The following is a 24,242-nucleotide window of genomic DNA, read 5'->3' as shown; positions in this document are numbered from 1 at the left end:
TTCAAGTACTTCATCTGGTTTTATAGTTTATTGCTTCAGGTTTTTGTTAGTCAAATTTCAAAGCTCAAAATAAGCTCAGAGTCGCCTAGCACACCCCATACGTGCCAATATTCTTATTTTGGTTTATAAAAGAAAGTATATTAAGTTTATAAAAACCACAAAGAATTTCCTAACTCCATGACTTTATCTTTCCCATGTTGGAGTTGAAAGATCTTTAGGAAATTATGGTCCAGAGAGGCAGTGAATCATCTTGGGAAACCCAGCTGGTTACTGGCAGAGTTGGGAGCAGAACCTACATGGCCAAGTTGCAGACCCAAGGTTTTGCCATCATTCCATGCTGTTTCCATCATAGATGCTCTGTTCAGAGGCCCCTGCCGCCAGGGGATATACCCACAGAGCTGAGAGAGGAGGTCAGTTGGAATGCTGCAAAATATTAGTCATTCCTATCAGAACAGGAAGTTGAGTGGGGGAGGGCATCCTCGTTCCTCCTGTTTGAAGAACACAGCTGTGTCTTTCAAGGCATTTTTGAGGATGTGTTAATAATACTACTGCTTGCCTAGCTCTTGGCCGGGCATGTCTACACTACCTACTAAGCAGGTGACAACATTTTCCTTGGTGGAAAGTGCATGAGGTAACGATGTTTTCCCCATACACTCACCAACAACACTGTCCCTGTCCAAGACATGGCCTTGAGTTAGCTCATGCTCTGTCGGTGGGGGCACAGTCACACCTCTCCCAGTCACCTCATGTTGATTTTAAGCTACTGAAACTACTCTTTGTGTTGCTGGGTGACTATTAACCATATTTGACAAAAAGAATGTTTTCCATGTTCTGGTAAGGAAATCCTCCGTCAGGATAACCAGCTCTTTCCCTCCTCTCCTCCAGTTTGGCTCTTGCCAGGAAGGCCTAAGTAGGTTCTCTGTAGTCATTTTCTTTTCAATATTTCACACTGGAGTTCAGTAACAAGCGAAAAGCCAGAAAAGGTAACTTTTGCTGAAAGGCCACAGAACTCAGGAGCTAGAGAGCTATTTGAGGTTGGGGTGTCCTGCCCCCGGCCTCTTTGAGACATTTTGTATCAAGGGAAATGTCCTTTCTCTCTCCCTTCCTTTTCTATCATTTTTCTATGCAATTAATTTAATAAACACGCTTACTTCGTGAATTTTCGTGAGTGTACTTTTCTACTGAAATGTTTACCTCTTCCACTTTTCTGTTCCAAATTACTTTATGAAATATTGGGTTTACCTGTGAGCTGAAATCTACACTTAATCCTTTATATGATGATGCTTAATCCTGAACGATGTGGAGACGACTGACTTATTCAAACCAGCTCCTTGGTCCAGGGAAATCTTTCTGTTACAGCTCACAGATGTTATGGCCCCTGGGGTGGGTGGAGCTCCCCCATGTTGCTGCAGAAGATGGGCTGAACTCCATACACAGGTGGTGCTTCTACCAATGCGAAAACAAGTTCAGGGCTCACTTAGGCATAGATGGGCTACCATCCTCATTCAGTGTTTTCCTCCCTCCACCCCTTCCACCTTTTGTGGTTTCTGTTTTTCTTCACAAGGGCCATTGATGTTGGTTTTCCCTTTGAGGCACAACAATATAAAAATTGAGGTGGTGGTAGGGGGAAGGTGTAGCTCAGTGGTAGAGTACCTGCTTAGCATGCACAAGATCCTGGGTTCAATCCCCAGTACCTCCATTAAAAAAACAAATGAACAAATAAGTAAACAAACCTAATTACCTCCCCCCTAAAAAAGAGAAAAAAAAATTGAGTGAGAGGGTGTGTGTGTGATGGCAGAGGGGTGCAGTCTTTTGCCTCAGGGTCCCCACATCTGGAGAGAAGCCCTTCCCCCAGATCTTTGGTTTTTGGAGAGGGCTAAGTTCTCTGCTGCCCTGGCTCAGTGTGCACAGTGAGTTCCATAGTTGAAATTTGATTTGGAAGCTAAGGGTGGCTGTAGGAAATCACTGGAGCCTGATCAGGAAGTGAGTTTGACTTCCGGGTCAGGAGTATCGTGAACCCTTGGGGCCCCGCAGTGTTTCCCCTCGTGACTCTGCACGTCTTAGGGGTGCAGCCTTGAGACGCCAGCTGCCTGGGTCTGCTCTGAGTCTGGCTGGTTTCCCATAGTATTTGTTGGGACCCATTTTGGGTTTCCCTAAGGCCCAGGAAGGCATGGAATTCCGAGTTACCGTCCTGGGTGCCCACAGTCACACCTGAGTGTGGGTGGCAAGAGGAGGAAACTCAGCAGTTGAAAATCGTTTTGATTTCCTTGACAATAAACACCAAGGAGATGGAAACATACCATTAAGACTGGAAGAGGAGGGCAAGTGGCCCTGTTCTCTCTCCTCTCATCACAGTCATTCTTTCGTTTAAGGAAGGTTGACTGAGAACTTATTCTCTGTAATAGGGACATTGCTGGGTAGATGGGCTTCAAGCCTGGAGGCATCTTCCATCTACATTGTCTTCCCAGCAGCTCAATTTAGGGGTGTGTGTGTGTGTGTGTGTGTGTGTGTGTGTGTGCATGCTAACACACATGCATACCTACTTTATTATCATTGTCATAATTGTTTGCATCTGTCCTCTACAACCCTCATACCTTACTTTAAGGCCATTTTCACGTTGTACTTAGTCCCAACCTAGAAAATTTAAATGAATTTCTAGTAGCCACTCCTCCCCCACCCCACCATGCTCCCTTTATACCAGTTGCACGAGTTCAGTCTTTCATTAAGACAGTGATGCATTGCTGGAAGATCACGGAATGGGAGCAGTGAGAAGTGTTAGGACCCTGGTGTTATAATCTCTGCTCTGTCTCAGTTATTTTACTCATAAAATACAGGATTACAGGGTGGGAGGATTAGACGCCCTTTAATTTTCCTTCCTGTACCAAGTTTCAATGACTCCACCCTCCTCCTTTCCCCCACAACTTTCAGCAGCCAACTGTTCCCTGGAGGCTCTGATGCAGATGCATTTGTTGACTCTTGTGTCCTTCCCACTGAGGCCCAGGTCCATTGCGTAGCCCTGCCACTTCCTGTACATGGAGCCTCCCGGACGGCCAGGTCTACCAGCCTACTGACCTTTCCCCACTTCCCTTCCTCTCTCTGTTTGCTCGTAAGTCCTTCCTATTTACAATGCCACACCTATGCCTGGACTTACTGGTCTTCCCAAGGCTATGTCCTCCAGGAAGCTTTCTCTCTTTTCACACAGCTGACTTAACTGTCCTTTCTCTGAAATCCCATCTTGCAGAGACAGACTCTTTCATTTGGCATATACACAAATGCACATGCACACACCTGTATATGTATGCATTTATATACCCATATCTCTCTATATTGTAATTATAAATTGTATACCCATACCATTATTATACCTAGAGTGTATGACATGAAAAATAGTTCAGGAATGGGTATTCACAATTGCTTCCTTGCTTAGAAAGATTCCTGGACGAATTCTGTGTATTTCAGGTCAGCACACAAGCCTTTGTTGGACAGAATGTGAGTGACAGGCAAAAGGAAAATGTCTTTATGGAATTGTGTTAGAAAGTTGCATATAGAAGAGAATACATCTGATCAAACAGATTGGAAGGTTTATTTCTCTGTTGAAAATTGTAAGCTCCACAAGATCAGGAATTTTGCTTGACTTGCCCTGCAGTTTATCCTGGTTCTTGAAATGCTTGGCACACATATTTGTCAAAAGGATGAGTGTCAATGGATCATACTGGGTAAGCTTGGGGGTGGTGATGGCAGGAGAGATTCTAGAAGTTTGGAGAGAGATGGGAGATGCCTCTGTGTAAGGGAGCTTTTAAAATGTGAAAAGAAGGTGAGTTGTGAAAGAACCCTTCATTGGCTTTTTTTTTTTTAATGGTCAAGATTAAAAAGATCTTGACAAAGATTTCTGAGATATTGGATGGATGTTTCACTGAACAAGGTAGCATCATGTAATACCTTGCAAGGCTGCCATGCATATATTAAGTTCTGTACTGTTTGCTGGATAATGGACCATCTTCCAGCCTTCCCTGAGGTAGGGTGTGCTACTCAGAACCTGGTTTATTTTGCATGTAGTGCCAGCTTCCATATGGCCATAGATGGATTTATAGCCAGGTGGCAGCCTTAAGTGTGTTTGTAGTCGATTAAAAGGAGGCTAAAGGGGGAGTTTCTATGAATGTGTACCTACCAGCTGTGAGTGATGAAAAGCCACTTAAACTAGCTCAGGCAAAAGAAAAGAAAAGAAAAGAAATTTGTTAAATAGTTGCTGAGATGTCTTATGGTACCAAAGACAAGAACTAGGCTGGGTCTCAAGAGTAACCTCAGAGATTCTCTTTTCCTTTTCTACCTGGATTTGCTCCTCCTTCTATCCTTCTCCCCATAGACTGGATTTTCTTGTCTTAGCTTCTTTGATGCATAGGGTGAGAAATGGGAGAAATTTTTGTAAATTGTACAATTTCTTAGGGGACCTTTCCAATTGGCCTGAAAGTTGACCACAGATGGGCATGACCTCATATTCACAGCTCCTTCTCCAGCGGCCACATGGATGGAGTGGGGAAAAGGAGGAGATTCCCCAGAAAGGAGGTGCGGATCCCCCAATGAGAGGGTATTAGATGAATGGATGGAACAGGAGGGGTCCCCTTCCTTGCACACACTCACTGCCACAGCAGAAATGCCCCACCATGCAGGCTCAGTGATGTGAAGTCGGTAGAATCATCTTCCTAGAGGACTGAGCTAATTCCCAGGTGCTGTGGCTCAGTGGCTGTTTTGGATCCTTCCAGTCACTTGTTCTGTTGTGGCTGGTGACTGACATTCTGCTTGGAATGAGTGAGTCCCGGAAGGTTCAGCCCACACCTTGTGAGGGGGCCCTAGGAAGCGAGAGAATCTCACCTGATAAAAACTTAATGGTCTGCAATTTGTGAAAAGTAAGAAGGAGCATAACAGTGAAGGTGGCTTTTTTCTTGTGTTTCAATCAAGGATTCAGAATTTAAGAGGTCAAAAATATTTTGTATAGTAAAGTACTTATTTAAGGCCAGATGTATACACAAAAGACTGCTCTCTAGATGAAAGAGAAACATAATTTTTTGTCCCTCATTTGTTCATCTCTTCATTCATTTTGCAAATTTGTGTTGAGTTCTGCCCATGGTAGGTGTTGGGGGTCCAGTGGTGAACAAGACAATCGTAGGCGCTGCCCTCTGGGAGCTTGTAGTCTTGTGGGACATAGAGACATCAAGACAAGCAGTACCAGGTGTAACACGGTCTTCCAACCAGAAAGCCGAGGGAGCGTGGGGGCCTCTAATAGGACCAGACGAGGGGTTCTGGTAAGACATCTTTGAGAAAATGGCCTTGAATATGAAGGTTTCATTTGGGGACTTGAGGACATCAGATGAGGGTTCCAAGGAGTGGGGATGACAAGTCCCAGCCTCATAGAGGAATTGTGTAGTCCCTCTGAGAGCTGAAAAAGTCCACTTGGTGGCAGTGAGGAGAGGAAGGGAGGTGGGTGGGGCCGAGGCTGTGTGTAAGGATTTGGGCTTTATCCCTAAGGCCCTGGGAAGCTATTGAAGAAAACAGTATTATGTGAATCCTGTGAATTCTGTGATACTAGTTTTCTAGGGCTGCTGTAATACATTGCCACATGCAGTGGTCACTCAGTTCTAGAGGTTAGAAGTCCAAACTGGGTCTTACTGGACTAAACTCAAAGTGTTGGTGAGCTGTGTTCTTTCTGGAAGCTCTAGGCGAGAATCCTTTCTCTTGCCCTTTTTCAGCTTTTAGAGGCTGTCTGCATTCCTTAGCTCGTGTCCCCCTTTCACTAGGGTGGGGACATTTGGGGGGCCCATGATTCCTCCGACCACAAAGACTAAGCCTGGAGGTGACACGATCTGACTGGTGTATACTCCATGAAGACAGGAGCCATGACTCTTTTGCTCACCACTGTCTACCCTGTGCTTGCTTGGCCTTGTTGTGCCTGGCATGTAATAACCACTTCATAGCTTATTTGCTGAATCAATGTGGAAAAAGATATTTAAGAACCTCCAGCTGCAGAGGGAAGAAAGGGTTGAATTGGGGCAAGAATAGATGCAAAGAGACCAGTTGGAAAGTTATTGTGGAAAAAAGATCAGAGTTGGACAAGGTGGTATCAGTGAATGGATCTGAGAGGAAGGTAGAAGTCCAACAAGACTTGGAGGTTGATCGCACATGAGGGTGGGTGGTACTCAGGTGGAGGAAGGTGGTCCTTTGCAACTGACACAGGGAGCCTGGAGGAGAAGCAGGTTCAGATGAGCTGATAAGGATAGAGTGAGATGGACTGTGTGTGAGGTCCCTGAGGCTGAGATACTTAAGTGTCCATCTCTAGCAGGCAAATATGAGTCTGAGGCCCAGGAGAGAGGTTGAGGCTGGAGTTTAAGATTTGGATGTCATCCCAGAATCTCAGTAGTTGTTCGTGGAAGTCATGGACTTAGATGTTGTCACGTGGAGGAAGATTATAAATGGGGAAGGGGAGATAGCCTGGACTAAGTCCTGAATCACTGTTTCGCAAAATCTGTTTCTCATTCCAGTATTACTGGTCCATGTGGTTGAGACTAAGACTTGGGAAATGGTCATTGTTTGTGTTACGTGTTTTCACCCTCGTGCTGTTTTTAATGAACATTTCTTATTAGGATGAACCCTGGCGGGTTGGCATGGAATGTGGAAATCGCATATTTTTAGAAAACCCGCTTTGAGATTGCTTGCACCAAAGTCCTTTGTATGAGATTTGGAATTTGGGTTCAGTTAGGTGCCGACTTAGCAAGTATGAGTGGAGAGTGTGGTAGGTGCCTCAAAACCTACCTGTAATGTAATGTAATCTGTAATGTCTAAACAGGCGCCCTCGGGGATGGAGGGGACTTCGGACTATATCCATCCTCACATTCTTTCCTTGTTTACTGGCTTACCATGAATGACAGGGCTGAGCTGGAAGCCAGGGTCTGGGTATCCTGAGGGCCCAGGCCCGGCGAGACTATTGGCCCTTAGAGTAATAGTTCTGAAGAATGGAAAGGGCCAGGAAGTGACCCAAATCCAGTGACCTTACCCTGGGAAACTGCTTGAAGCCCTGTGACCAAATCTAAACAGAACAGAAGAAGAGAGTGTTCAGGGCCATGGCATTTAAGGGTATAGCTGGGAGTGGACAACCTTAGCAACTCTGTTCCAGGACTTTTAAACTCTGTTCCAGGTTGAGAGAGGCCCAGGATACTTCAACTTGTTGTTGAGACCCTAAGCATAAAAAAACAAAACACAAACAATGGCAAAAACAAATTGCAAATATTCCAGAATATTGAAGTTTACATCTAACAAATTCTTTTTAACCCAAAGGCCACAACTCAGTATATCTACGTGAGGCACAATATATATCAAGAACCAATAAATGACAGGAGATGAGCAGTTCTAGGCGCTGGAGGCGCCCAGTGGGTGGACTTCAGCCCATCGCTGGAGGAGCTCACGTGGCTGAGGGGCGGGGAGTTCACCCCAGTGCCGGGAGTTCCTTGCTCTTGCCTTCTTCCCTTGAGTCTGAAGACTTGAAGATGATCTCATCTCCTTTGGCTCCTCTTGAGCTTAAATTCTCTGCTCGTTTTTGAACGAACTCTACATGGGTTGTGTTTCTGTTTGTTTTACTGTGAAAATTGACTGCATTTTATTTTAAATATGTGCATATTATAAATAAATGTAAATATTATAAGCAGTTTTAATGCAAAATAAGGATCAAGTGTCTCATCCTTTGTTGTCGGTTCCAGAACACAGCCCTGTGTCTTGCACACTCAACAGAATATTTTTGCTGGTTGACCCTTTTTGATGTTATGCTCCCATTCGGACTCTTACATGACAATAGTTTAAAATGACAGGTGCAGACACTGCCAGCTGCCCACCAACAGTTATTTTCCCTTTCTTCTTTTCAGTGGTAGAAATTCCATTGTCTTAGGGGACAGTGGCTGCTCAGCTGGAGACCACATTTCCCAGCTTCCTTTGCAGCTGGGCGTGGTCACCAGCGTAAGTTCAGGATGATGGGTCATGGGACTCAAAGGGAGGCTTTCCTGCAACTTCTGGATTGTTCCCATCAACAGAAGCTTCAAGTCAGCTATGAAAGCTATTATTTCTACTCGTAGCATTCTGGGAGAAGAACTTCATGTCTCCCTGATCCAGGCTGCGTGCCTGTATGCGTATTACCACATCACTTATCTCGCTCCTGTAAGAACCTTCATCTTCCAGACTCACTCTGAGCTCACTGAGCCCTTAGTCGTATTTGCCCCCGCCCAGGACTGAATACCAGTCAGTGCTCCTGCCACATTAGAGGGTTCCCATAAACGTTTGCTAAACAAACCGAGCAATTAAGGGATACCTGGCACTACATCAGGTTTCCCATGTCGATTAAGGTCAATGTACAGAACGACGCAAGGATCACAAAAAGCACCTCATTCGTTTTTTTTTGCTAGTCACTTCACATAGTTGATAGCAATGAATGTATTTCAACAATTAACCCTTCCCCTCATCCCATCTACCCTATAGACACTAGCCAGTGCTCCCATGCCTTCATGTTTCCATCATCCATAAAATGCCCAAATATCTAGCCAACACTGGCAACCTTTTATTTTCAGTAAATATTTTTTAGTGTATTACTGCATGATTCGGCCAGCGGTTAAATGTCAGCTTCAGAGAATTCTATGGCTGCCTTACAGGAAGGCTGATCATTTAGAGATGTTCTTTTAAACAAAGTTGGTTGCTTCGTGACTGGAGAAGTGACCTTGACTTGTGGAGTTGTCATGACAGTGAATTCACATTTTAGAGCATCTCTGGGTAATGTGACATCACTGAGCCATGCTGGACACTGCCAGTGGCCATCAGTGCCATCATCAGCTTTCTGAATGTCTCTGGTTTCCCCTGGTTGGGGAATCCCAGGTTAGCTTCACTTGGGCTCTGAAAACCCTCCATCAATTGCTGTTTGTATGGCAGGGGCATGAACAGCAGGACAGGGTGGAAAAAAGAAACAAGTTTATTGTACTTGAGTGTGACCAGGAGCAGCAGTCACTAATCACAGTGGAAATCCATTTTCTTTTCCTTTCCTCATGCGCTTTTCTATAAACAGCAAAACACATTGAATCAATTTTTCAAACAAACTTGTAAAATCAGAAAATACAACGACCTTTAACAGTTGGTAGTATGAATTATCAGGGGCCACAAAGAGGTTTTTAACTATTGGAACAGGTTGGCAACGTGACAAATGAGTGGTTTTTTCCCCCCCTCTTCCAAACCGTTAAAAATAGCTTTTATAAACTCTTAACTCCCTCTGATGGTGAGCTCACCATTAATCACCTTTATGACATCTTATATTTAGGCCATGGATAAATCCATGGGTCCTAATCAACCACTTTCCTGAGGAAATTGGCCAAATCCCGACTGGAGGGGGAGATGAATCACAACAGCCCTGCTATTCAGACAAATCTCTTTTCAAGTGCCCTTAAAGCTTTTTTTTTTTTTTTCATACACCAGTGAAGACAGCCACACAGGAAACAATAATAGTTTAATCTCTTGAAAAATTTCCTTCCTGCATTGCAGCGCTTTCAGACAGGTAGTCAGAGCCAGCCAAAGAAAATTAGCAGCAGCCCCTGCCAAGAGCAGGCTGATGCTGAGCCTCTGAGCTCCCCCGCCCCTTCCTCCTCTTCCCCCGTCTCCAGGGTGCCAGCCTGCAGCGGGGCCCTCTTCCGCCCAGTGGTGGCCTCTGCCCACCCTGGACACGCCGTCGGTGACTCATCGTGTGACTGGGAGTTTCTAAAGTCTCTCTGCCCTTCTTTTCCGAGTTTCCTCTCGGTTCTGGTGGGGAGGACACGTGTTGTCTAGAGAAGCACTTGGGGTTCTCAGGAAAGTGCAGTTTCTCACAAGAGGGAGGGAGTCACTGTAAACGTGCGTCTGTCTTCTGTTCTGAGATGTGTGGGACGGACTGGACCAACTTGCTGTGAGTCAACTTGCTTTGCCCTCCGCAAGCAGCATGGAGCAAGAACCTTTAATTACATCTAACTGTTCATTGCAGGCTTTGTTCAGCCTGTCATAGCTGCCCTTCCTTGGGGGTTTGGTCACAGTGCTTAGGAAGTTCCAATCAGCAAGGTCACTGAACTGTGGACAAAAAGAGACCCCTTCCCCCGCTGGCCGCCATCGGCCATTGGTCTCCAGCTCAGTTCTGTTCTCTTGACCCACAGGCTGCCAGCCCCGCGCCCCCTCCCCTCACCTCTGCCTTGGCACAGCACCTAACTCTCCTGCTCTCAATTCTGGCTTCTCATCCAACAGTCTTTTTGTTTTTTCCCCTTGGCTTGGTCAAGTTCATGAGCGACTTCTGGGGCCTGGACAGAATTCATTGCATTCCAGCTCTCGTGTGTTCCCCCCACCCATGCTTGTGACGTGTACAAAGAAAAATATTCTCTTTTTATATAGATTATAATGTTGACTAACCTCTCAGGTGACACAAGAGAGGGCAAAAGGATTCACTGGCCACATTTCTGACTGGCACAGAAGAAAGTGAACAAAATTTGTTATCATAAAAATAGCCCCTCAAGGCCACCCATGGTGTCTAGGAGTTCTCCGGATCTGTTCTCTTCCATTTTCAGGAGCAGCAGAAAGTATATGATACAGGGCCTATTCATCTCTTTTTCCTCTATTATTACAGTTAACTGAAAATAAGCTTTGTAATATTTTCCTTAGAAAAGTATCTTAGCCAGCCAGGAACATTTTCTCAGTAGTCCAAGTCAGAAAATCAGCAATTCGTCTTCACACAGCAGCTGAGGGAGGACCCACAGCTCATGTTGTTGTAAAGGATTACCAACAACCAAGGGGCACCATAAGATGTTCATTGCAGTGTTATTTATAATAGCAATACATTATTAATGGCTTCTATTTCCAGCAATAAGAGAATGCTTAAATCAATGTTATTACCATCCACATAACAGACACTTGTCACAGCTGTGAAAAGTCATGTTTTCAAAATACACTAAATCAATGCAGCTACGCTTACACTATCTTAAGGAAGAAAAGTAGAGCACAGTGTTTATAATATTTAATTCTAACTTAAATATATTTATTATAGAAATAAAGTGTTTTTTCCTGGTTAATAGAATTATGAGTGGTTTTAATTTCATTTTTACAACTTTTCATAATTTCCAAAATGTTTTTAATGTAGAAACAGCATTTTATAACTATATTCATACAGAATTAGATACTGTCTCTGGTGGCTTTGCTGGCTTAGTTTTATTTGGGAAGTTTCCTCCTCTCTGAATTTTTATTTGAAATCTCTTGGAAGAAGGAAGGGTAGAGGGTAGGGAGGGAGAAAAAGAGAAAGGAGGGCAGAATGATTATTTCTGTATTTTGTCTTTAAAGTTTTTGTGTTAGATATTTTCAGTGAACACTAGTATTTCTTAAACACTATGTTTTCCCTGGAGTTCTGACACCAGGCAGAGGATAGAGACATGGAGATACCAGCTGGTTAGGGAAAAGGGATGTTGACTCACATGTTCTGAGGAGACACTGAGTTTATGACGCTGCATCAAAAATGTCTTTGAACAGTGGCATCACTATGTAAATGAGCTCTGAAGCAATAACGTTTGGCAAAGTCAAGATCTCTGAGAGAGACTTTTAAGGCAACATTAGGTTTTATCCCCTGGGCCCATGAAAGACTACGAATGTCTGGAATTTGACGTTTGATAAGAAATACACCTACTCGACATAATTAAAAAGGGATGTCTGAAGAGAGCGACTGATGAAATGAAACATTCAGAATAAACAGGACATAATTGAATAGCAAGGAGGGGGCTCATCAGCCCTGGGCAAGCATCTCTGTCTTACTACCACTGCTCCTCCCGAATGCCTGTGACTATAGTCAGCTAAGCCCCGATATGCTTGCCTTCATTTCGTGAAAGTTTTGTGACTGTAAACAAAGATGGTGTGGTGGGAACCAGAGTGAGGTTCCCCTGGCCAAGCCCAGTCTAAGCCTCAGAATCAGGCTCAAGTGAAACAGTGCCTTGCCCAGGTCAAGGCCGTGTCAGTGTGTTGGGGCTTTGCTTATTTCCAGCCAAAGTTCAGGTGAGTCAGAGGAAGGTCATGTGCCTCTCTGGCCATCACCAGATAGATGCTGCTTCTTTTGCTTAGTTGTTGAGAGAGACCCTGGTCCAGCAGACTCAGGATGGATTGCTCTTGAAAGCACAAGAAATCACAATGTGATTTCCTGACCCTGAGGACGTGTGTGTGGTTGTCAGCTTCTCTGCGTGGGGCAAGGTGTGGAGGGAGAGTGGCATGCCATGCTGGATGAGTGGGCAGGGGCCAAAATTCTCCTCTTGTTCTCTCTCCATTGCCCCCACCTAACCCAGGCTTCTGTGATCTTTCCAGAGCATGCTAAGTGTTCACCAAGGGGTTCATTTTTCTCCTGGCCACACATTCTCCACCGGCTGAATGTGATCCAGGGAGAACTCCGAGGACCAGAGAATGGTGGAGTCAGCAGGAGGAAGGGCCAGGGTCTCTGAATCACCTTGCTGCTGACTGCCCGAATCAGCCTGTGATACGGGTAGGGCATAAACCTTTACTAGGCTAAGCTGCTGGGGTTTAGGATTGTTTGCTGTAACAGTTAGACTGTCTGACCAGTGCCAGGTGGTTGCAAAATCTAACTTTCCAATGGCCGGTATGCCCTCCTTGTTCTGTGCCTCAATTCCTCATCTTTAAAATGGGAAATTCACAGGTCTTACATCATAGGGTTGTGGCAAAGCAGACTCACAGAGCTGTGCCTGATACTCAGTGACATGTTGGTCCCCGCTGCCTTTACTAGCGGTAGTGCCAGGACGACTCCATCTACTAGGACAGCAGCCCAGTGCTGCCGTGGAGCTTTCTTTGGGGAGGAAGAAGCCCAGGAAGCTGCTCGTTTCAAGAAAGGCTATCATGGATCTCGCGCTTCCTGAGCGGGGAAATAGGTTTCTTGATGAGAACTCACGTGAAGTACCAGCCAAACTGATTAACAAGAAGCCTTAGATCATGTCACTCAGGGACGTGCATGGAATGGGTACCTTTCATATTGTTATGCAACCAAAGGTCACCTCATGATTCACAATGGATTTGGAGGGGAGAGATCATTCTGGGTTATGAGAAAATTGTCGAGGGGGTCATGGAGAAGCAATTTGTTATTTAATCTTTCTACCTTGTTTGGAAGTGGTGATCTCAGTACGCCATGAGCTTAGCCTTAGAAATGTGATAGTGGCTGTAGAGTAAATGTGACTGTTCAGTAGAGATTTGCTTTATGAAACTCAGGGTAAGGGGATTTTAAACAAAATAATGTGGCGTCCACAATGACATCCCAACCAATGAATTAGGGTAATTAGAACTGTTTCAATTGGCTAGCCGATAAAGGCTAACGTCCTAGGAGGGGTAGTTGAAAAGTCTCGTGTGGTCATTATGAATGTTAGCTGTGGAGTGAGACCATCTGGGTTCAAATTCAGCAACTTACCAGCTGTATTACCCTAGGAAAATTACTTAGTCTCTCTGGGCTTTGATTTCTAGCTTTGTAAAGTAGAAATAATCATAATCATAATACTTCTCTTATAAGATTTTGAGGAACAAATGAGTTAATACATTTAAAAAAGCTTAAAATAGAATGATAGTAATTTTATAGTAATTTTAGTACCGGAAAACATTGTTTAGTACCTTTGTCCAGAACATAGCCATCTATTTCAAGGGTGTTGTAAGTTTTTATAACTTTGAACGCCAGTCTTAAGGAACTCCCCCAGGGGTTTGGTGTAGAACTGTGTCTGCCTGGTCAGTGGATGTTGCAGCAGTGGGAAGGAAAGGGCTCTGTGCCCAGATGACGCTGTGCTGCATTTGCACCAAGATGCTCATTTTCATACTTTTTGTTTGTAGATATTTTTTGAGCCAACCCAAATGCTTCTGAAGGCTGTCCACTAATGAGGAGGACTGGGAAGGTAAGAATGAGCCTGGTGGACAGAAGTACAAAAGATCATTTATGATGTTAACTCATCTCTGAAGATGGAAAGAAGCTGCCATCTTCCCATTTTGCAGAGAATTATCTTCCAGGAAATTATTTTTCTTCACTTCTCTGCTCTGTCTCTCCATTTCCCAATTGTTCTTCAGAACACAATTTCCAACCATAACGCATATATGTTTTGAAACTTTTGTTTGGAAATAATTTCAAACCTACAGGAAAACTTCAATGAGAGTATTTACAAAGAACAAATATTCTTTACCCAGATTCACCTGTTGTGAACACTTTACTTGCTTTCCCATTTGTCTTCTTTCTATACAGATATATATATGTATATGCATACACACAAAATATTTTTTTCTGAACATTTGTAAGTTGCATACATCAAGGTCTGTCATCCTCAAATGCCTCAGTGTATATATCTCTAAAGAACGAGGATAATTATTCTCTTCCATAACCACAGAGCACTTATATCAACTTTGGTAAATATAACATCAATACAATACTATTATCTAATCTGCTGTCCATATTCCAGTTTTAACCAAATAAGATCCTTTAAACAATTTCTTCCTTCAGTAGAGCATCTAGTCTAAGGTTGCATCTAGGTATATGATTGTTTAGTTTCCATAAGGCATATTTTAAATAAGACAGAATAGTTTTAAGCGCTAAAAGGTTCGACTTCCTTTATTGGTCTTAATCACAAAAGCAAACCAGAAAAGGGACCATTTTGCTTACCATCTTCCCACCTCTGTTGAGTTCTGGCTTTTTAATTGGTCAAAAGGCAGCAGGGAACCATGAAGTGTGTTCTGAATCCACCCAAGTCTGTGTGAGAAGGGCATCCTTCTTCCATCTTCCCACGTGAAGTGTCGCTATTAATTACACTAAGTGACAAAGATTATCCTTGTTGCTTGATGGACACAAGGATGAATCTTTGTTACTGACTGCAAATAATAGAAGTCTGGTGGTGATGGCGAGTCAGGCCAGGAAAACACGCTCCAAGCTGCACAGTGGGCATATGGCACTTTCTTCTGAGTCAACCCAGGAGGCTGCAGGGAGACAGAGTGGGCATTATTTGGTCAAGTTCCTCCTATGAAAATACAACCTCCATCCTTTTTGCTTGTTCAGTTCTGGCACTGGAACAGCCTGTCTCTTTACATTAGCTCAGTTCTGTAGAGAAATGGTCATTTAGAGGGAAATACTTGGAAAACCCAGGCACGAATCCATTTTTAAAGTCACAACTGAATGATTGCTTTCTTATTGTGCTACATGGGGCTGGAAAAGTCATTCCTTTCCATACATATTTTTCTTTATTTGCTTTGTATTTTCATTCTGCTTAAAACACACATATGTGCCAGAAATGAAAACGTTTTCAAAGGGCAGGTTTCAAGGACTCCTAAAAATAAGACCAGTTGCCAAATATACGTTTCCCCAATATGTAAATGATCGAAATGGAGCACAATGAAAAGCACATGCTATTCAACTTTTCTTTAGAAAAACAAGAAGTAGAGGATTTAACTTCTAGCCCTGAAACTCTTTAAACTACTGGTTTCCATTTAAATTTTATCCCAAGTCTTCAGACACCATTCTTTGCATATTTTACATCTATCTTTTCATCAAAACTGAAAAAAAAAAAGCTACGAAGAAGAATTTTATTCTCCAAATGGGAATATGTCATTTCATTACATCAGTCTGTGACTTGACATGAAGCTTTCAAGTAATTATCAAGGCTAAAAAGGGTATAAGCACCCAGAAGATCTGGGTCACTAGCGACTGCTTCATAGACCCAAAGAAGGATCATGAGTTGGACAATAGATGCAAATTTATCAGAGGAAGAAGCCTCTTATTTCTTGCCTTCTAAGGTTTGCAATCAGGAATTGCCTCAAATGTTTTCTGGAAAAAAAAAGGCAGAGCATAAATATATTAATTAAAATCAAGGATGTCATTGGTGAGAGGGATTTGCATAGAATTCCGTGGTGGTCTCTCAGTGCGGATGAATGCCACCCATACTTAAAGCTGTGCCCTGTCATTTTAGAATTTTCATTTTTTACAAAAAATCCCACTGGTGAGCTACTTTCTCAAATTCCTTGTTTTATTTTCTGGAAAATATATATATATATATATATATATATATATATATATATATATATATATATATATATATATATATATATATATTTTTATCAACAACAAGTCAACACTTATAATTATCATATGTCGTCCTGTCGAGGAATCACAGACCTGAGTGGCTGCACCCCTCCTGGGAAGGCTCTCGTGGGGCCGGCATCCTCTCAGCTCGCTGGAGCCCTTCTCTCCTTCCATCGGGGCTGGGGAGACAGTGCTGGTCTACGAAGTACGGCAGAAGGTCTAGACCTTTACCCTTGGAATTATCTTGCTTTCCCAGCTCTGGTTAAATTTTGCCTTCCATATCTCAATATTTCCACGATTAGAGCATGGAAAAAGAAACTTAGAAAAGGTTTCACCTTTGCTATTAAAAAGTTATGACCTTTGCTCACATTTGCCAGAGAAAGTGGCGTATAGCACCAATTAACATGAATTATTAACTCCCAGATTAATAATTTATTAGAAACCTAACGGCCCTGGGTACCACCAGATTGCACCATTGAAGGAAAAACGAAGAAAACAACATAGCTCTAATTGTAACAGTTTGTTGGCCATGCTTAGAGTAAGTGATGGCATTTAGACTCTCTAAAGGATTTTTAAATTTCTCCTCTAATACTATACTGGCTGCAAAGTCAGACAAATTAACGAATAACTCCTATAATGACTGGTGTAGATGTTGATTTTTTTAAAAAAATTATTTAACAAATACTCATATTCCTTTTCCTTCATGTCCACTTGTATTCAAAGCACTTGCACACGTTCCTTCTTTAATCCTCCTAATGACCATCCGAGTTAGACACTGTTCCTGTCATCCCCATGTGCCTGAAGCTTTGCCCAGTCACACAAATACAGGATAACTGGGTGTATTCGTTTGCACATAGGGCTGCCGTGACAAAGTACCACAAGCCAGGTTGCTTAAACAGCGGAAATGGATCGGCTCACAGCTCTGGAGTCCAAGATCCAGAAGTCCAGGATCAAGTCGTCTGCAGGATTGTTCCCCCGTGAGGCTGTGAGGGAAGTCTGCTCTGTGCCTTGCTCTGAGCGTCTGCTGGTCTGCTGACCATCTCTGGTGTTCCTGGATGCGCAGAATCACCACCGCGATCTCTGCCTTCATCTTTATGAGTCATTTTCCCTGTGTGTGTGTCAGTGTGTCCAAATTTCCCCTTGCTATAAGGACACCAATTGTATTTCCTTGAGGCCCACCCTAATTATGTAATTTTAACTTGATTACCTCTGTAAAGACCAGATCTCCAAATGAGGTGACATCCTGAGGGGTCAGGGGGTTAGGACTCCAACCTAGGAATTTTGGGAGGCAGGGAGTGGGCACAGTTCAACCCATAACACTAGCAGAGCTGGCGTTCACACCCAGGAACTCTGGCTTGGGTCTGAGTGCTTAGCTACCATGCTAAGCTGTCTCCCTTCTTTTTTTTTTTTTTCGTGATAGGATATTCTTTTTGAACATAAACGCTCATAAAAGCAAGTTCAATTTAGAGCATCTTATTGACTATTTCCAAGAATTGTCCTTATCATGGTGACTACAGGGGACAAAATCTTCTTGAGCTCAGGCTGGGATCTGGTTAATTTAGGGGATCAGGCTGGCTTATAGCTCTAGTCTCTTGAAATTCCCTTCAAGCTCCAAGCCCACTGTGTTTTGAAATCCAAAAGCTCTTTCTGCCCTTTCCGTTTGACTCTGGAGCATATGTTTTCTTAAATCCACATTTTAAAGGTATTTTAGGAGGCAGAGGGAGAGGCCTAATTACTTCCCTTTTTCCTTTCAAATTCCTGTTTCTTGGAGCCATGATTAGGTAATGAAGCACTTCGTTACCTTGCAAATCGACGTGACCTCATCATATCCTGAAATGGAAAGAGAGAAACCAAAAGGTCATGAGTTCTGATTCTTTGGCCTTTTGGCTTGACAAGGAAGCAAAGCTTGAAACCCCCTGTTCCCTAATGGAGGCGGAAACAAAGAAAAATAAAGGAGGAAAAGGAGAATCAAGAAAAGTTAAACAGTGGACAAAATAATTTTGCAAATAAAAATAAAAATCAGGTTTGGGATTTAGGAAATTGTGCCTTGCTTCTTTAAATGACACTTTTCTAAGGAGAACAATGAGAGCTCATACATGGTTATTCTGTGATGAAACCCTTCTTATCACTTCATTCCCTCCAGCACCTGGCTCACCCTGACAGCCATCTGCGAGATTCATTGTCAAGATCAGATTCCCGAGAACATATGGTACATTTGGCTCCCTACCTCAATATTTTTAGGATTTTCTCCTTTCTTTCTGTTTCTTTATGAGTGCAGACTTAATAGCATTTTAATGCGATTTATGACTCAGACTACTTGTTTTTTTTTTCCTCTTTGAAACAAAGACTATGATCAAATCATGCAAGAGGGTGCCAGGTAGATTATAGGAATTCATTCCCATCTTGCTTGAATAAATTGTCCATCCCTTGCAGTGTGTTTACCAATTTGCTCTGTTCTGAAGGCAGATGTCATGGAGTCATTTCTAAATTGACTCTAAGGAGAGCAGGAGGCACAGAGAGGTCATATCCTAGGGTAGAGTGAGTTCAGAGAAAAGAGGAGCAAAGGTCAGGGCTTTGTGCTGCTGGGGTTTTCAATGAGGGACATCAGATTTGTTTAGGATTTCTGCTCCATGCCTTGAAATGACTGGCCTAGAAGTCTGATCAGGCTCCTACTTCCCCTCACTCTGTTAGGAGCTTCTCTTCTTTGGGAGCCCTAACAAATGTCAATCCATACAGAATCTAGCAAATGGTAGATCACAAACATGGCCACAGTCCTTTTCTTGTCCCCGTATCTGTGTCCCCTGTAACAAGACTGTGCAACTCTCCCATTAAGGGGTGGAGTCAGAGTCAGTTTCTCCTACTTTTGAATCTGGGCTGCCCTGTGATTTGCTTTAACTAACAGAACCCAGCAGAAGTGAGGTGTGCCATCTCTGAGCCTTGAACAAGAGCTCAAAATATCTCATACCTGGCTATTCTTTCTTGGAACCCTGCCCAGATCCCCTGTAGATAAGACCAGGGTTGTCTGTTGGAGAATGAGTGACCACATGGAGCAAAGGTAGGATATCTCAGCAGAGACCATCCAAAACCAGCCTGTCTCTGGCTGACACGGCAGCTAAGCACACATGCATGAGTGAGCACAGGCAAAGTCATTGGGACCCATCCAACTGAACCCAGTCTAAATTGTTGACCTAATGAATCATAAGCTAAATAAGTGGTTGTTGCTTTAAGCTACTAAATTTTGGTGTGGTTTGTTATGCAGCAAGAGCTAACTGACACACTGCCTGGAAATATAATCACATTTTATGTTTTTTGTGCACTTTTGTTGTTGATAACCCTTTAAGTGTGTCAACAAATATTTACGTGTACAGAAAACCTAGCATTGTTACTGTCACTTCTGCTACTTGTGGCAGGGTGATCATTGCTAGTGGAGTCTATCATAAGTGAATCTTTATATCACCTTTAGGCTTCCTTCTTTGTAGTGAGAGATGCGAGATGCATTATTTTGTCCTTTACTTTGGATAGGATGTCCTGGGCCACTAAAACTTGTACTGCTGTAGTAACCCTGAATCTTCATAGAGTTTATCTCTCATCCCCTGGAACACATGGATCTTACTAAAGCCTCCAGTGTACTAGCTACTACTTGCTCACCTGGCCAGACTAGAATGATGCTATCAATATGATGTTCTGTAGGATGTTCAGATGTCCAGCTCTCTTCAGACTTTATTATGACAGAAGGTAGAAGAGGTAACATAGTCTTGAGGCAAAACTGTAAAAGAATAGTTTTGTCCTCTCAGTTTGAATGCAGTCTGTGATCTTCTTTTCTGATAGACCTTTACCAACTCCATGACTACATAGCATATCCCTGAGACCTATTAATCTCCCCAACAAAGACCCCATGTTTGATGTGGCAGCAGCACTTGGGGCTACTACTTTGTTGAGTCTGAGTAATCTGCTATCATCCTCCAGGATCCATCTGGCTTCTTCAGGGGCCAGATTGATGAATTAAAAAGAGATATGCCAGAAGGAACAGTAATTCGAAAAGACACACACACCCCAATGTTCATAGCAGCGCTATTCACAATAGCCAAGACATGGAAGCAACCTAAAAGTCCATTGACAGATAAATGGATAAAGAAGATATGGTGTATATATACAATGGAATACTACTCAGCCATAAAAAAGAATGAAATAAAGCCTTTTACAGTAATGTGGATGGACCTGGAGATGGTCATACTATGTGAAGTAATCTAGAAAGAGAAAGAAAAATACCACCTGCTAGCACTTACATGTGAAATCTAAAAAAGACACAAATGAACTTATTTACAAAACAGAAACAGACTCACAGATGTAGAAAACAAATCTATGGTTACCAGAGAGGGAAAGGGGTGGGAGGGGATAAATTGGGAGTTCAAGATTTGCAGATACACACTGCTATATATAAAATAGATACACAAGTTTATACTGTATATCACAGGGAACTATATCCAATATCTTGTAGTAACCTATAATGAAAAAGAATATGACATGGAATATATGTATGACTGAAACAGTATGCTGTACACCAGAACTTGACACCACATTGTAAACTGACTAGACTTCAATTAAAAAAGGAGATATGAAAGGGCCGACAACCCCTGTTTCCTTTAGATCTTTGAGGATAGAAATAATCTCTGCTATCCTCTCCTGGTATGTGGTTTTTTTTTTTTTTATTTAGTATTATACTTGGGCAGATGGGAGGTGGCAGGTTCAGAAGTCTGGGGAAACAGAAGGAGGACCGGAGTAAGGGCAGTGTCCTTCTTAGGAGGACATCTGGGCAGTGCCTCGCTGTCTCAGCACTTCCTGTGCCAGACTTCTCCAGAAAACTGACTAGCGAATGGACTGAGGTGAGACTCTTTGGAACAAGGAATTCCGATTTCTCGGACTTGGAGAATGCAAAGTCTATAATTAAGGCTTTAAGTCTGATGTTGTGACCCCACCCTGGTGCTTGCTCTGCTCACTGATATGAATGCATGTTTTCCGGCCCTACAAACAGATGCTATCCTTACAGAGTTGCCTGTACTAACTTTCTTATTCCTTGACTCCCCCTCCACATATGATCCCACTGAGCTCTGACACTGCCCTTACTCAGATCCTCTTTCTGTTCAAAAACCCAGTGGATGCTTTTCAGTCCCTATGTAATGTGATGAAAATCCTATTTTTCTAACAACTGTCGGTGGAATTTCTCATAGGAAGGAATTTGTCCTTGCTTGGTAGAGCTGGCGGAATAATGCCCCCGACCCTACCTTAGATGTCCACACCCTAATCCCAGAACCTGTGAATATGTTGTATTATGTGGCAAAAGGGAACGAAGATTGCAGGTGGAATTAAGGTTGCTAATCAGATGACCATGTGATGGGGAGATTATCCCGGATTATCTGAATGGGCCCAGTGTGATCACATGGGAGGGAGGAAGTCAGAGTTAGAGAGAGTGGTTGGAAGATGCCGTACTGCTGTCTTTGAAAATGGAAGAAGGGGCCACAGGCCAAGGAATGCAGGCAGTCACCAGAGCTGGAAAAGGCAAGGAAACATTCTCTTCTAGAGACTCTGGAAGGAATGCAGCACTGCCAACAATGTGATTTTGGCCCAGGGAGACCCAGTGCAGACTTCTGAACTCCAGAATTATGAAATAATAAATTTGTGTTGCCACTGAGTTTAATTTGTTGCAGCAACCATAGGAAACTAATACTCTTGGAAGCACATTTTGAGATATAGCTTGGGGGCAGAGGATAAGGAAGAATATAAATGTATGCCGGCCAGAAGGAGAAACCTTTGTCTGGGGAGAAGGAGAGAGGAGGCGGGGCAAGGAAGAGGCTGGCCAAGCCTGGTGCAGTGGGAGGTGAAAGGCTGGACCACTGACCTCGTCTCCATTGCCACCCTGATGATATCTGTCTCTGGGGACCACTCTCTCCTACTCCTTTTCTCCTTGGCTTTGTGCCATGCCCACACCTGCAGGAGGAGACATCTTACTGGAACTTGACCACATTCATCATTCCCTGGTAAATCCTGGTAAATCTTCTTGGGCCTTCCCCAGTCTAACCAGAATGACCAGCTCTGTGGACCCAAAGACCCCTCTGTCACTACGTTTGTGTTGGACTGCCTCCTGTCTCTGACTTCCATACCCTGCTGAGGGCTCCTTGAGATGGGTCTTCATCATTTAGGCTTCCAGATTTTAGCACAGTGCCTGCACGTGGCAGATGCTGAGGAAGTCTTTGTCAAATGAATAAATGAACGGATGGATGGATGGAGTCTGAATTCAACCATGAAAAGGGCTGATGAAGGATTTGGGTCTGGGACTTAAGGTGGGCAGTTGGCATCCACGGGTTCCCATGATCAAGGCCTGTTATGAGAGAGCCTTTTCTGAAGCCCGGCATCTGTCCCCACGGGCTTGCCCCTGATGGTCGTGAAGGTGCCACACAGGAGCTCAGCTTCCAAATCAGGGAGGGGAACGTCTGCCGGAAACTCTGTGGATCTGTGGTGTAGAGATGGGGCCGGGGTGGGAGACTGGAGCTAGACGATAAACCCAGTGTGATTGCTGGTCACTTTTTTACCAAAAACCAATTTCTCTTTGGAATCAGGGACAACTTATTTGAGCTGTATTAGAGATTGAATTGAGTGCCCTGAAATTCATATGTTAAGTTCTAACCTTTAGGGCCTCAGAAATGTGACATTATTTGGAGATTGAGTCTTTTCTTTTCATTCTGAATGAATTTCATTCATTCATGTTGGATATATATTTGTTTTATTTTAAAAATTTATTATTTTTAGTTTGTTATACAGGTTTCAAAACTGACACTCCATTTACAGTTACAATGAAATATTGGCTCTATTCCCCATGTTGCATAATACATCCTTGTGTCCTATCTTATACCCAGTAGTTTGTGCTTCCCACTCCCTGCAGGCTGAGTCTTTACAGAGGTCATCAAAGTTAAAATGACATCATTTGGGTGGGCCCTAATCCAATTACTGGTGTCCTGATTAAAAGGAGAAATTTCGATGTAGGAAAGGCCCTCGGAAGGAACCACCTGCTGACACTGTGGTTTTGGACTCTGCCGGCAGAACTGTGAGACCATACGATTCTGTTGCTTTAACCTGTCGGGCTGTGGTCCTTTGTCACGGCAGCCAAAGGAAAGTAAGGCAAGTCAGATAACTGAACGTGTATATTCACTTCCAGAAACGTGTGCTCATTCCTAGGAAAGCTGAGGGTTCTCAATCACAGGAGCTAAATGCGAAGGTGGATCTTCGCGTCCCCTTTCTGTTTGTGACTGAGGTTAAAAATCAAAGTTCCCACCTTTGTTGGTTGTGCTGTTAGTGGCCGGGGCCAAGGGGAAGCCGAGGGAGGTAGAAGGTCCGGGAAGAGCAACATATTACAGTGTGGATTTTCTGAGAAGAGGAATTAAAGGTACATAATCTTATTTTCTGCAAACAGAAGAAATGATTGTAGGGCCCCAACTTCTGGAAAATAAGATGCTTCTGTGAATGTCTACAAACATAAACAAAGTTAAAGAGCAGGTTATAAATGGGGCCTGTGCCTGGGGACCATGACTCTGACACAGGTTGTGTCTCTAACTAGATTCTGCCAGCTCTGCCCTCCCCTGGTTGTATGACGTCCTCATTTTTCCAGCATCTCTCTGCCTCAATGGCTCCGAAAAGCAGAACCTAGGAAAGGAAATCAAGGTTTCTTCTCTTTGTTCTGAAACATTTTGGAAAGACATCTTAATGAAAGAAAGTTTACAAAATACATTCTTAAGTGTTTACGAGTGATGTTTTTTTTTCTCCCTTCTGCAAAATGATTTCATTTACTTAATAGGATATTTTATCAATGCCTGACGCTGAGCTGACCTAGAGAGCTTGACCTGATAGTGACTTTCAGTGCTGCCATCTCACTGTGACCCTTGTTTAGGGAGAGACATTCTGTTCAACGTGTCATAAGGGAAGTTCATTTCCATTCATGCAAGTCCCCAATTCATCTCCTTCTGTGATAGCACTGGGAATGAATAACACTGCCTTAATTAAGGCTGTAGATGGGTAATTGTGCTGGGAAATGCTAAATTATGAATGCTAGGAGGCTAGATGTGGGATGGGGCAG

At 43.3% G+C, this 24,242-nt stretch overlaps 1 long non-coding RNA gene across 1 annotated transcript in view; it reads left to right on the top strand.

Moving 5' to 3' along the window:
- Nucleotides 1–18,100, top strand: part of LOC140701129 (uncharacterized) — a 195,304-nt gene extending 177,204 nt beyond the window's left edge. The window contains exons 3-4 of the long non-coding RNA XR_012080029.1: nt 13,891–13,952; nt 16,975–18,100. This is a non-coding gene — a long non-coding RNA (uncharacterized lncRNA). The remainder of the gene's footprint in view (nt 1–13,890; nt 13,953–16,974) is intronic.
- The last annotated feature ends 6,142 nt before the right edge of the window (nt 18,101–24,242 follow it).

Source organism: Vicugna pacos, chromosome 1 (genome assembly GCF_048564905.1).
Source record: "Vicugna pacos chromosome 1, VicPac4, whole genome shotgun sequence".
Taxonomy (NCBI): Eukaryota; Metazoa; Chordata; class Mammalia; order Artiodactyla; family Camelidae; genus Vicugna; species Vicugna pacos.
This window is presented reverse-complemented; position numbering and strand designations above follow the sequence as displayed.